Raw genomic sequence first — 12,364 nt, 5'->3', positions numbered from 1 at the left:
TTAAACAAAGATAATGCTTGCAGCACAGGGTGGTTCATGACTTTAATTCCTGCATACTGGAGCCAGAGGCAGGTGAATCTCTGTTAGTACAAGGCCAGCCTGGTCTACAGAAAGAGCTCCAGGCCTGGGATACATAGTGAGATCTTATCTTAAAATAAACAAACAAATAAATAACATTTTTCTCCCAGTTCCTCATTGCCACAGACTCTCTGGGGAAAAAAAAGTCATGTTCCCCCTTTGTTGACCAAAATGTTTTTATGAGCAGATTTATCTAAAGAGAGTTCTTTTTAAAATCCAGATACAAGAAGAATAATGACATATTAATATTGCGTCTGTTGGGGTTCATCTTCTAGAAAATAGGGTTTTCTAGAAATAATTTCTAATTCCAGAACAGGTGGTGGCAGAGAGGAGATGTAAAATTTGGGGGACCAACCTGGAGATGGTTATAAAAAGAAAGACATTAATGTCTATAATGTTTACATTGTTAGTGTTTTCCCATGTTTATATTACTTTAAAGATATGTTTTATTTTTATTTACAAGCGTGTATTTATGTGCACACGCATGTAGATTCCTGCATACACCAGACTTGGGTATTGCTAGGTTGAAAACCCAGGACAAATGGCTAACTGAGGTGCCTATTTAACATATCAAAACGGACCTGGCCACCAGGTTTTCCCAGCATCCCTCAGTCCCTACCTGTTACAGGGTATGGCTGGTATACTCCGCACCATACCCTAAACTTCTCCAGTCCAGGGGCAGGCTGCCCTTCCTGCATCTGCCTTTCCCTGTATAATCCAGCCATTTTTGGTTACCCAGCCTTTTTGTCTACCCTTTATTTTCCTGGCTCTCTGCCCCATCTCCTCACATGGTGCAGCTCAGGGTCATATCCACTCTGGACTCTCCAAGATGTCTCTGCCTCTGGCTATGCTCTCCTTTTTTTTTTTTTTTTTAAATCTACAATAAACTTTCTCCTCCATAATAACCTTATAGGTAAAAATGGCCTCAAGTCACAGAGCCTTTGACAGCCTGACTGGATTATAAAACTAAATCCAACTACCTAAGGGAATCCTAGCAGGAAAGTACAATGCATTGCACACATGTATGAAATTGCTAAAGAACAAATTTCATTAATTTTAAAAACTAGAATATCTCAAATAAATAACGTAGGGATGCGTCTAGAGATCTTAGGGAAACAAGAATAATATAAACCCCCAAAGCCCAAACAACAAAACTAATAAAGATCAAGACAGAAATAAATGAAACAGAGACTAAAAGAACAATATACAAAATCAAACATAATTCTTTGAAAAAGAAAAAAAAAAAAAAGAAGGGCTGGAGAGATGGCTCAGCAGTGAAGAACACTCTGCACTTCCAGAGGACCTAGGTTCAATTCCAAGCACCCATGTGTCAGATAACAACTGTCTGTTAATAGGTTTTCTGTAACGTGATAATAGGTTTTTCTGCTGACACAGTAAGCCAGATCAAATCTAATTGAAAAAGCAAAAGAACAGGTATATTTGAGCAAAGCAACTCCTGGGTGAGTCCTCCAGTCCCAAAGATCTGACATGTGAAGAAGTCACATATCAGAACTAAAGCAGGGAGCATATATACACTGCAGGCAAGTGGGTGATGATATGTCCTCCACAAGATGGGTTTGTGCCCAAGTATGGTCAAAAGCTGACCACTTTAGGTGGTATCTTGAGCAGCTGGCAACTTCAGGGGGGCACTACTGCAGCTGCCAAGAATTCAGAACTAAGCTTTTTGGTGCCTTTTCTTTGTTGGAGATTCTCTGAGAGGGTGGAGTTTGGCGAGAGAAGAATGGGACTTTCTGGATCAAGCAGGAGTGAGCCGGAGGCTCCAGCAACATCTGTAACTCTAAGAGCTGACACCCTCACACAGGCATGCAGGCAGGCAAAACACCAATGCACATAAAATAAGAATAAATTAATTAATTAAAAATAAAATAAAAAGAAACTATCTCTAGCCAGGCTAACCAAATATGAGAGAGAAAAGATCCAAATTAACAGAACTAGAGCCAAAAAAGGTGAGAGACTATTATAGATTCCAGTGAATTCAGAGAATTGGGAATATTTTGAAAACTTCTATTAAAAAAAAACTTTATGAAATCTAAAATAAATGGATAAATTAAACACACGTGGCCTACCAAAGTTAAATCAAGATGGTATAAATAAGTTAAACAAAGTCATGAAAAGCAACATAATTGAAGCAATAATAACCAATCTCCAAACAAATAAAAACCCAGGATACACTGCAAATTCTACCAAATATTCTAAGAAAAGCTAACTCCAAAGCTCCACACAAACTATTCCATTAAAAAACAAGCAAACAAACAAACACTACTAAACACATTCTATGAATCCAGCATTACCCTGATACCAAAAACCAGGTGAGAAAAATGGAAAACTATATCCAGTTTCCATTATAAACATAAATACAAACATTCTTACCAATTATTTTCTTTTCTTTTACCAGTACTGGAGGTGGGGGCCAGTGAACAAGAGCCCTGTACATGCTAGGCAAGTGTACCACCGAGCTACAGTTCAAACTCTCAACAAAATTCTTACAAACAAAATTTAAGGATATATTAAGACTATTGTACAATATAACCCAAAGGTTTTCATTCTAGGGATTCATGCTTGGTTTGATAGGCACAATACATACATAAATAAACCCAAGCATAGAAATCATATGAGTATCAGAATCAATGCAGAAAAGGCCATTAACAAAGTTCTGAATTGCTTCCTGATTAAATCCCTGAAGAAAGTAGGAATGAAAACACATCTCAACATAATAAAGACCGTCTACACAAGCCTATAGGAATAAAAAGAACACATCTCAGCATAATAAAGACCGTCTACACAAGCCTATAGGAATAGAAAGAACTTAGCTCAACATAACAAAGACCATCTACACAAGCCTAGAGTCAACCTTATATCAAATGGATTATTTTCTCTAAATTCTGGAACAAGAGAGAGGTGCCTAGTCTCTCTACTCCCATTCAATACAGTGCTTAATGTCTTAGGTGAATACTAAGACAAGAAAGAAATAAAAGGGATACAAATAGAAAATGAAGAAAGCAAAGTCTACCAGAAAACTTTTAGTCTTGATAAACACTTTCAGCTGTTCAGCAGGATACAAAATCAAGGTACAAAAAGAGCAGCTGAGCTTTTTCCTCTCGCCCTCCCTCTCTCTTCCTCCTCCCCATTCCCTTTCTTTCTTCTCCCCATGTGTTCTTAGGTGGTCTGGAGCTCATTTTGTAGATTAGACCAGCCTTGAACTCAGAGATCTGCCTCCCAAGTGCTGGGATTGAAGGTGTATCCCAGCAAGCCTAGCAGAAACTTTTCTAATACCACTAATCCCATTTACAATAGCTTCCAGAAAAACAAACAAACAAAAAAAAACAAAAACAACAACAAAAAACAAATTGGTAAAACACCTAGGAATAAAATTAAGCCAGAAGGTAAAATAGACTTAAGATGATGAAGAGAAACAGTGAAGACACTAAAAAATTGTTCCTTTTCAAGAACACCACCTTCTTACAAGTGAATAACAAACATTTATAAATTAATTATTTTACTTCTGAGATGTACCCCTAGGTAGCACACATAGCACAGTTATAAAGATTTACTAAAGTGGGGTGAGAATCTGTTCATTTTCAGTGGGTGATTCCTATTTAATTTCCTTCAATGCTTGATGTATCACATCTCCGTCACACACATGTGAAAGACAATTCCCCTCCCTATCCCCTGTCCCTGGTGTTAGCACTCTGCTCGATGTTACCACTCTACTAAATGCTCATCTCCTGTTGTCTGAAGCACCTACATTTTAGACAAACATATTATATTAAGTGAGGTTCATATCAGACATTTTACGACTGAATCATATTTGTTTCCCATGGAATACCTTCCTCCCACCAAACACTTCAGCTGGCAAGTCACATGCTGTGTATTTTATGCCCTTTCTTTGGTGATTCCTATGCTAAAAGTCACAATAGTCCTATTTACAGTGCCAGGCAACACAGTGCTAACAAAAGACAGCTGTATTCTGAGTCTCCAAAGAATGATGGAACAAATAGGAACAGAGAAAGAGGGCAAGAAAACCAAGCATAGACTTGTAAGATTGGGGCCCATACAAGCTCTGCTGATGCAAAGGATCTTGGGCAAAGTGTAGCTATGATACCTTAAGGACTTGGTGCAGGTACCAGAGAGATCAGTGGTTAAGAACGTAAACTGCTCTAGAAATGACCTATATTGGGTGGCCCCTATAACTCCAGCTCCAGGGGATACTTCATTCCTTCTTCTAGCTTCCACAGGCATCTGCATTCACACATGTGTACTACCCATCTGTCCCGACCCACACACCCATAAATAATAAAATTCATCTTAAAAAAAAGAAAGAAAGAAAGAACTTCACCGGGTGGTGGTAGAGCATGCCTTTAATCCCAGCATTCTGGGATTAAAGACAGGTAGATCTCTCAGATCAAGGCCAGCCTGGTCTATAGAGTGAGTTCCAGGACATCCAGGGCTACACAGAGAAACCCTGTCTCAGAAATTTATGTGTTAAAGTAAAGTAAGAATTTCATAACAGTAATAACTTCTTTACTAGCCAAGTAAGCCTAGAGCAAACCAAGGAGACATACTTGTTGGATGGTAAGACAAAGTAGATTCAAAATCTGAAAAGTGTGCATTGAAGGGATTGGCCAAATATCTAAAACCAGGGACATTGTGCTCTTACCCATTTGGGAAAACTTCACCCTAACTGTTTATAAATGTTTATTATTAGACAATCACTCTTGCAGGAAAGCAATATTCTTGTGAAGAATCATTACTTGGTCTCTTAATGAGAAATCTGCGAGACATGGAGGGAAAACTCTGTTCTTAGTGTATAACCTCATAAGTACACAGTCATGGAGCCATGGGTAATGATACAGGAGGTGTCAGCAACACTAGGTACTTGGGGCATGTGTGTCACAGTTGATCTTTTTGTGACAGTAATAAACAATGAGCATAGATCTCAGGTGTCATTTTCTGTCACTTTCATCATGTATGATGGTACAGTTTTCAAGCTAAATTGTGTAGTTTTTTTTTAATGTAGTTATTTTCTGTACTGATAAAAGCATGGTGGGAAAATGAGTTCTTTGGAAATATCAGGTCACCAAATACTGGAATGGGGTTGTGGAACATGAGGGAGTCCTTTAGTTTCTTGTTGTCCAGAAAGGTTTTCACTGTACATGTCTAGCGCTCTATCTAGGGTGCCATCTTGGCTGGCTTTCAAGGCTTCATTAGGTATGGATTTTTTTTTTCACAGCAGAATACACCTCAGTATTAAACAAGCCATGTGGCTAGAAGGCAGTTAGGCTCGCAAGATTCTAGCACATTGTTTTACCTCATGATGCTAAATAATCCCCCTCCCATGACAGCACTTTGCAATAAGCAGTCTTGCATTCTGACAAAGCCTGTAGATTTCCTATAATGAGAGCCGATCCGTAGTCCATAGGTTAAGATATCTTTAATCAGATAAACACCAGTCAAATGCAAGCCAGAGTGTACCAGGGACAGCAAGGCAGGCAGGTCAGAGAGAGGGGCCCCCCATGTGCCTTGCAGCCCCTTAAAAACCTATCATCCTGACCTCATCTTGACCACGCCCTCACAGGTGTGGACAGGCACACCTGTAGCCAGCCCTTAGGAGGTGTGGTTACAGTGTCCCCCTACAATTTCCTATTATTGTATTCTAGCCTCATGTTTTATTTTCCAGCTCTCCTGTTTCCAATGATTACAAGTGATTTGAGCCAGCACAACTGAGTGTCTATTAACTTGTCTACTTAGGTGAATGCTTGTAAACACAGGGCTGGTAGATGAGAGTAGGAACTTGGGGAATAAATATCTTTTGGATTCTCAGTGTTATAAATATGGAGAAAATCTTGCATTCCACATGTATTTGTATACATCTAGGAATAAAATCATTTCTAGTGACTTTTGGCCCTTTTAAAAATGCTGCCTGAAATGGACCAATGATAGCAATGGCAACAACAAACCTGAACAATTACAAATCATTGGTGGTTTTGTTTTCTCTTTCCATAAAGACAAATACAATTTTCCTGTCATCCCATCAATTTAAATGAAACTACTGTATGTTTTGGTGTTTGGTAGCAGCCCCTTTCACATCTTTACAGGAGATCCTTCTCAAAGAGGGAATTAAGAGACACCATCTTGGAGAGAGCTCTGAAAAAAATGATTATTCATTGGTTAAGGCATTGAAAACTGGCCAGCTACTGAACAAACATTGCCGCTGTACGGGCAATTTAGTTGGCAGCTCCATCACCGCTGTCCCACCGATGCCTGTGGTGTGTGTTTCTTTGTGTCTAGATGGCCCAAATGCCAAGCAAATCCTTGAATCACAGGTGGTGTTGAGATGCTGATTTTCCATGGATTGGGGGTGGGCACCCACCTGCCTAGCAGGGAGGCTAAATGGACCTGCCAAGCCAGCGAACCATTGCCATCCAGGTGTGGGTAGTAACTGTGGCTGCTGACTAGGGCGAGTGATAGATGTGGAAGGCAGCTCTGGTTTCCCCAAAGGCAGTGGTTATGGGCCACCTGAATTGAGATTCTCTGGGTGCCTGTCAAGACTTCTTTTTTTTTCTTTTTTTGGTTTTTCAAGACAGGGTTTCTCTGTGTAGCTTTGGAGCCTATCCTGGCATTCGCTCTGGAGACCAGGCTGGCCTCGAACTCACAGAAATCTGCCTGCCTCTGCCTCCCGAGTGCTGGGATTAAAGGCGTGCGCCACCAACGCCTGGCCTGTCAAGACTTCTTAGTGTATCTGGCTCCTCAGTCTCTAGAGATGGGAGTCCAGGAATTGAAATTTTTTTTTGAATTCTTAAACAGTATAGCTTTGTTTTGTTTTTAAAATTTGGATCCTTTCCTTCTTTTGGTTAGTTTGCCTAAGCATGTGTTACTCTTGCTTATCTTTTCAATAACTGAACTTTTATCCACTGATCTTTTGTATTAATCTTTCCATTTCTGCTTCACTAATTTATATCTTGGCATTTATTATGCCTTCTCTCTTACAAATTACATTTACTTTATTTTGTGTGATTTTGTGTGTATGTGGAGGTCAAAGGACAACTTTTAGGAGTCAGTTCTTTCTTTCCACAATATGGGTCCCTGAGAGCAAACTTAGGCATCAGGCTTAGCAGCAGATACTTTGCCCACTGAGCCATTTGTTGCCCGTTTTCATTTGTTCATTCATTCATTCATTTGGTGTTGGGGGGGCAGGCATTTGAATGTGGAGGTCAAAGGAAAATGTGAGGGGTCAGTTCTCCCCTTCTGTCATTGGCTTCCAGGGATCAAACTCAGATTGCCAGGCTTAGTGGCAGGTGCTCTTAGTCAATGAGCCCTTATTACTTTTTTATGCCTCCTAATTTGTTTTTCTGCGACCTTGAAGTGCATCCTTAGGTTACTTACTTGACTACTGTTGTTTTGCTTTTTTCTCTTTGAGACCAGGTCTCATAACTTGCCTTGGCTGGCCTGAAACTCATGAAAGATCTGATTTTTAATGTAAACTGTCATAGCTATAGCCTTCCATCTTAGAACTGCATGCATTATCTCCCCCAAATCCTGGAAAGATGCATTTGCATTTTTATTTGATTCTAGGAATTTTTTAACTCCCTCTTGTTTCCTTCAATTACTCATTGATAATTTAAGGAGTCATTGCTCACCTAAGCATGGTAGCACACCGTAATCGAGTCACTTGGGAGGCCGAGACAGGAGCATAGCTACAAGTTGAAGGATGACTGTACTATATAAAAGAATAAAAAGAAAGGAGTGTGTCTTAGCTCTTTCTCGAGACAGAGTTTCTCTGTGGCTTTGGAGGCTGTCCTGGAATTAGCTCTTGAAGACCAGGCTGGCCTCGAACTCACAGAGATCTCACAGAACTCACCTGCCTCTGCCTCCTGAGTGCTGGGATTAAAGGCATGCGCCACCACTGCTCAGCTTTAGCTAGGTTTTCTATTGATGTGAAGAGACACCATGGCTACAGCAACTCTTATAAGGAAAACATTTAATTGAGAGGGCTCAACTCCAGGTTCAGAGTTCAGTACATTATCATCACATTGGGGAACAAGGCAGCATGCAGGCAGATGTGGTAGCTGAGAGTCCTACATCTTGCAGGCAACAGGAAGTTGACTGTGACACTGTGCAAAGCTTAAGCAAAAGACCTCAAGGAGGACCCTAAGAGAAGATTGCATAGTCCCTCAAAAAAGGGGAGGGGGACAAGAACCCCTGAGCAAAGTGGGATCATGGGGGGGTGGAGAGGAAGGAGGTGGGAAGGGAAGAAGGGGAGGGGGGGAGGAGAACAAGAGGACTGAGACAGGGGAGGAATAGAGGAGGGCAAGAAAGGAGATGCCTTGATAGAGGGAGACAGTACAGGTATGGAGAGAGGTCTGGCACAGGGGAAATGTTAGGAGATCCACAGGGATGACCCTAACTAAGAATCCAAACAGTGGCAGAGAAGATGCCATTGATGCCCTTCCCCTATAATGAGATTGATGTGTACCTTGGTTACCATTCCTAGAGCCTTCATCCAGTGGCTGATCGAAGCAGAAACAGGCACCCTCAGCTAAGCACTGAACCATACATACTACTGGAATCAAGTTGTGGAGAGGGAGGAGGGATGAGCAAAGGAGCCAAGGTCAGTGGACCTAACCCAGTGAGAGCATGGAGACCCTAGTCATAAAGCTGGGGAAACAGCATTGGACCTAACTAAGCCTTCTGAATGTGGGTACCAGCTAGGAGACCAAGACAGTCTATGGGACCTCTAACAATGGAGCCAGTCTTTAACCCTAGAGCACAAATGAACGTTGGGAGCCCATTCCCTATGGAGGGATACTATTGCAGCCCAGATACAGCAAGGAGGGCCTAGGCCCTCCCGAAAATGATATGATGTACTTTGAAGGTCCCTGGTGGAGGGCCTCACTATCCCTGGGGAGGAGTTAGGGTATTGGTTGAGGGGTGGTGGGAAACATGGGAGGATGGGAAGGCAAGGGACTGGAGGGAATGGATACGTAAATATGAGTAGTAATTAAAGAATAATAAAAAGACCTCAAAGCCCACCCCTACAGTGACACATTTCCTCTAACAAGGCCACACCCACTCCAACAAAGCCACCTCCTAATAATGCCATTCCCTATGAGATTATGGGTCCCAACTACATTCAAAGTACCACAGAGTATATTGTTCAATCTCTGAATACTTGTGCATATTCTGTAGTCCCTTTTAATATTGATTCTACTTTTATTCCATTATGATCTGTCAAAGTACAAATGTTATTTTGTGTATGTAAAGACCTGCTTTATGGACACAGTTAAGGCACAGAGGCCTGTGTTTCCACTGTTACAACAACATCCTGGCAACAAGGTGGCAGGCATATAACCTAAAACTTCTTCTCTTCTATGTTGGTGGAAATTCTCTTTCCCCTGAAACTGGAGTTACACATGCTTTTGCCTTAGAATATGGCCCTGATGTTGCTGGGTTTCACCTTGCCATTGCAATGAGTCTCACTGCTTATTTTTAAGCCTCACTGCTTCTCTGATTTATTGAAGGAGTCCTTTCACCTGTGTCAGTCAGTGTTACAGCATTTTATCAGTCCCCCCCCCCCCGCTGTGTACCCCTCTCCCCCGGCAAAGGATAGATTCATTTCCTTAATCTTACACATCTTCCTATTGTTATTTTGCTCAAGTTCTTCCTAGTCAAGGGGCATTTGGTGACATCACTAAGAGACACACTGGAATTTACCTCCCTAGTCTACCTTGAATGAATGGTTGTTTTCTAGGAATTCCTCTTTGACTGAATTTTTTTTTCTGCTTAAGCTAAGAGCTCTTTAATCCAAAGGTCTGTGTGTTGGAATCATTGGGAGGATAAAAGAGGCAACAAAGATGCAAGCTTCTTGATTCCAAGTTATCATTCTGCAATATTGGGCCTATTAGGCCTTAGCAAACCTGATTTCTGAGTTCAAACCATGTAAGGGTGATAATAGAAGACTAGGGATGTTACTGAGTAAAGTGATTGCCTATCGTGCATAACAGCTCTGAATTTGATCTCTAGGTGGAGGCAGGGCTAGAGGGAGGAACAGGGGAAGAGATGATTGGAAGAAGGAGGGTTGGGGAGAATGAAGTATTGAATCAATGAAGTGTGAAATTAAGCAAGTAAAGATAAAAAATGTGAGCTTTAATATTGATTTATGTAATGGTTTGAGTAGGAATGGTCCAATAGGTTCATATATTTGAAAGTTTGGTCATTAAAGAGTGGTGCTACTTGACAGGGATTAGGAGGTGTGGCCTTGTTGGAGTAGATGGTCTTGTTGGAAGAAGTATGTCACTGGGGGTGGGTTTCAAATGCTTGAGCCAGGCCCAGTGTCTTTCTCTCTCTTCCTGCTGCCTGCCTATCTGGATGTGGTACTCTCAACCACCCCTCTAGCATCACATCTTTCTGTATGCCACCATGTTTCCTACTATGACGATAAAGGACTAAACCTCTGAATGTAAGCAAACTCCAATTAAATGCTTTCTTTTATAAGAGTTGCCACGGTCATAGCTTCTCTTAAGAGCTAAGAGACTAAGCTCTTTGACTAAGACAATTTGCATGTATAGTTTTAAATGGTTAAAAGAGAGTATAAAGAGTCCCTTTTCCCTTCATCAAAGGTTGACCGCCTTCCTACATCAATCACCCTGCTTGCTAAGTTACCTTGGAAAATCCTATGTTGGATAGTTTCGTGTCAATTTGACTCATACTAGAGTCATTTGGAAAGAGAGACTCTTAATTGAGAAAATGCCTACATAATATTGCCAATAGGCCAGTCTTTCAGACATTTTCTTGGTTAATGGTTATGTGGGAGACTCCAGCCCACTGTGGGTGGTGCCACCCAGTGCTGGTGGTTCTGGGTGGTCTATGAAAGCAGATTGAACAACCCATGAGTTACTAGCCAGTAAGTAGCCTTTCTCCATGGCTCTGCTGCAGTTGCTACTTCAAGATTTTGGCATCTACTTCCTTTGATGATGGATTGTGATATGGAAGTGCAAGTGAAGTAAACCATTTTCTTCCTAAGTTGCTTTTGGTCGTGGTATTTTATCACAGCAATATAGACCCTAATTAAAATAGGACCACAGTGAAAAATTATTTATATGGCCACTGTAGTTTTTCAAGTGTTTCCAGAAGTGAGCCATACCCAGACAAATACTCCTTTAAAATTCACCAAGACAAACCATTTTCCACGGGAGGGGGAATGGGAAGCAAACGGGTAGGAGTTCCTTCCTGCTCATCTATCTGGAAACACGAAGAGAGGAGAAGATGTGTGTTTTTGTTTTTTGCTATTTGTTTATTTTAACTGAATGCTAGGACACTTTCCTTTTCCCAGGAATATTAAGTAGAAGCACACAGTCCTCTGAAATTCCCAGTGTTCTCAGCTCCCATTTCAAGGAGAGCTGTTGGTAACCTGCAGAGGCATGCCAGCTTTCTTGAGTGGGACACTGATACAGTCAGTCCCACCTATCTTTGAACCTTTTCTGTATTTTAAGAAATGTGATTGTAATTGCCAAGCAAGACAATATCTATAAAAATGGGGTAGAAGGGTAGGTATTAAATATAAATAAAAAAAATAAGGATGGAACATGGTAAATATAGTACTTGCCTAGCATGCACGAAACCCTAGGTGGTTCTGTTCTCAGCATTGTACATACCAGGAATGATGGCATATTGCTGTAATCTCTGGGAGGTGGAGGCAGGAGGATCAGAAGTTCAAGATAATTGTCAACTACATAGGGAGTTAGAGGCCAGTCTGGACTAGAAACCTTTTTTTTTTTTTTTTTTTTTAAGATTTTACTTATTTTATGTATACAGTCTTCTGCCTGCATGCCAGCAGAGGGCACCAGATCTCATTACAGATGGTTGTGAGCCACCATGTGGTTGCTGGGAATTGAACTCAGGACCTCTGGAAGAACAGTCAGTGCTCTTAACCACTGAGCCATCTCTCCAGCCCCTTAGAAACCCTTTCTGAAAAAAAAAAAATAATACATTGGAGTTTAGGGATATAACGCTAAACTGGATAATTCCCAATATTTCCCATTGTATTTCTTTTGAGTAATAATTATATAATACAAATTAAACTGTATTTTTGTATATTCATGTATACATTGTTTATGCATGAATATGTATGAAATCGCCTCCTCATTATAGAATATAATGTGCAAATATGATGCCTATGTTGTGTTGACATAAATATTTCATTGGCTTCTGATATGAGCTTTGGAATGGAAGGGTTTGACTCCTATGTGTTGCATTTGAACTACCCCTC

The sequence above is a fragment of the Cricetulus griseus genome, chromosome 6 (assembly GCF_003668045.3).
Source record: "Cricetulus griseus strain 17A/GY chromosome 6, alternate assembly CriGri-PICRH-1.0, whole genome shotgun sequence".
Taxonomy (NCBI): Eukaryota; Metazoa; Chordata; class Mammalia; order Rodentia; family Cricetidae; genus Cricetulus; species Cricetulus griseus.
The sequence above is the reverse complement of the archived record's forward strand: the minus strand, read 5'-3'. Positions refer to the sequence as shown.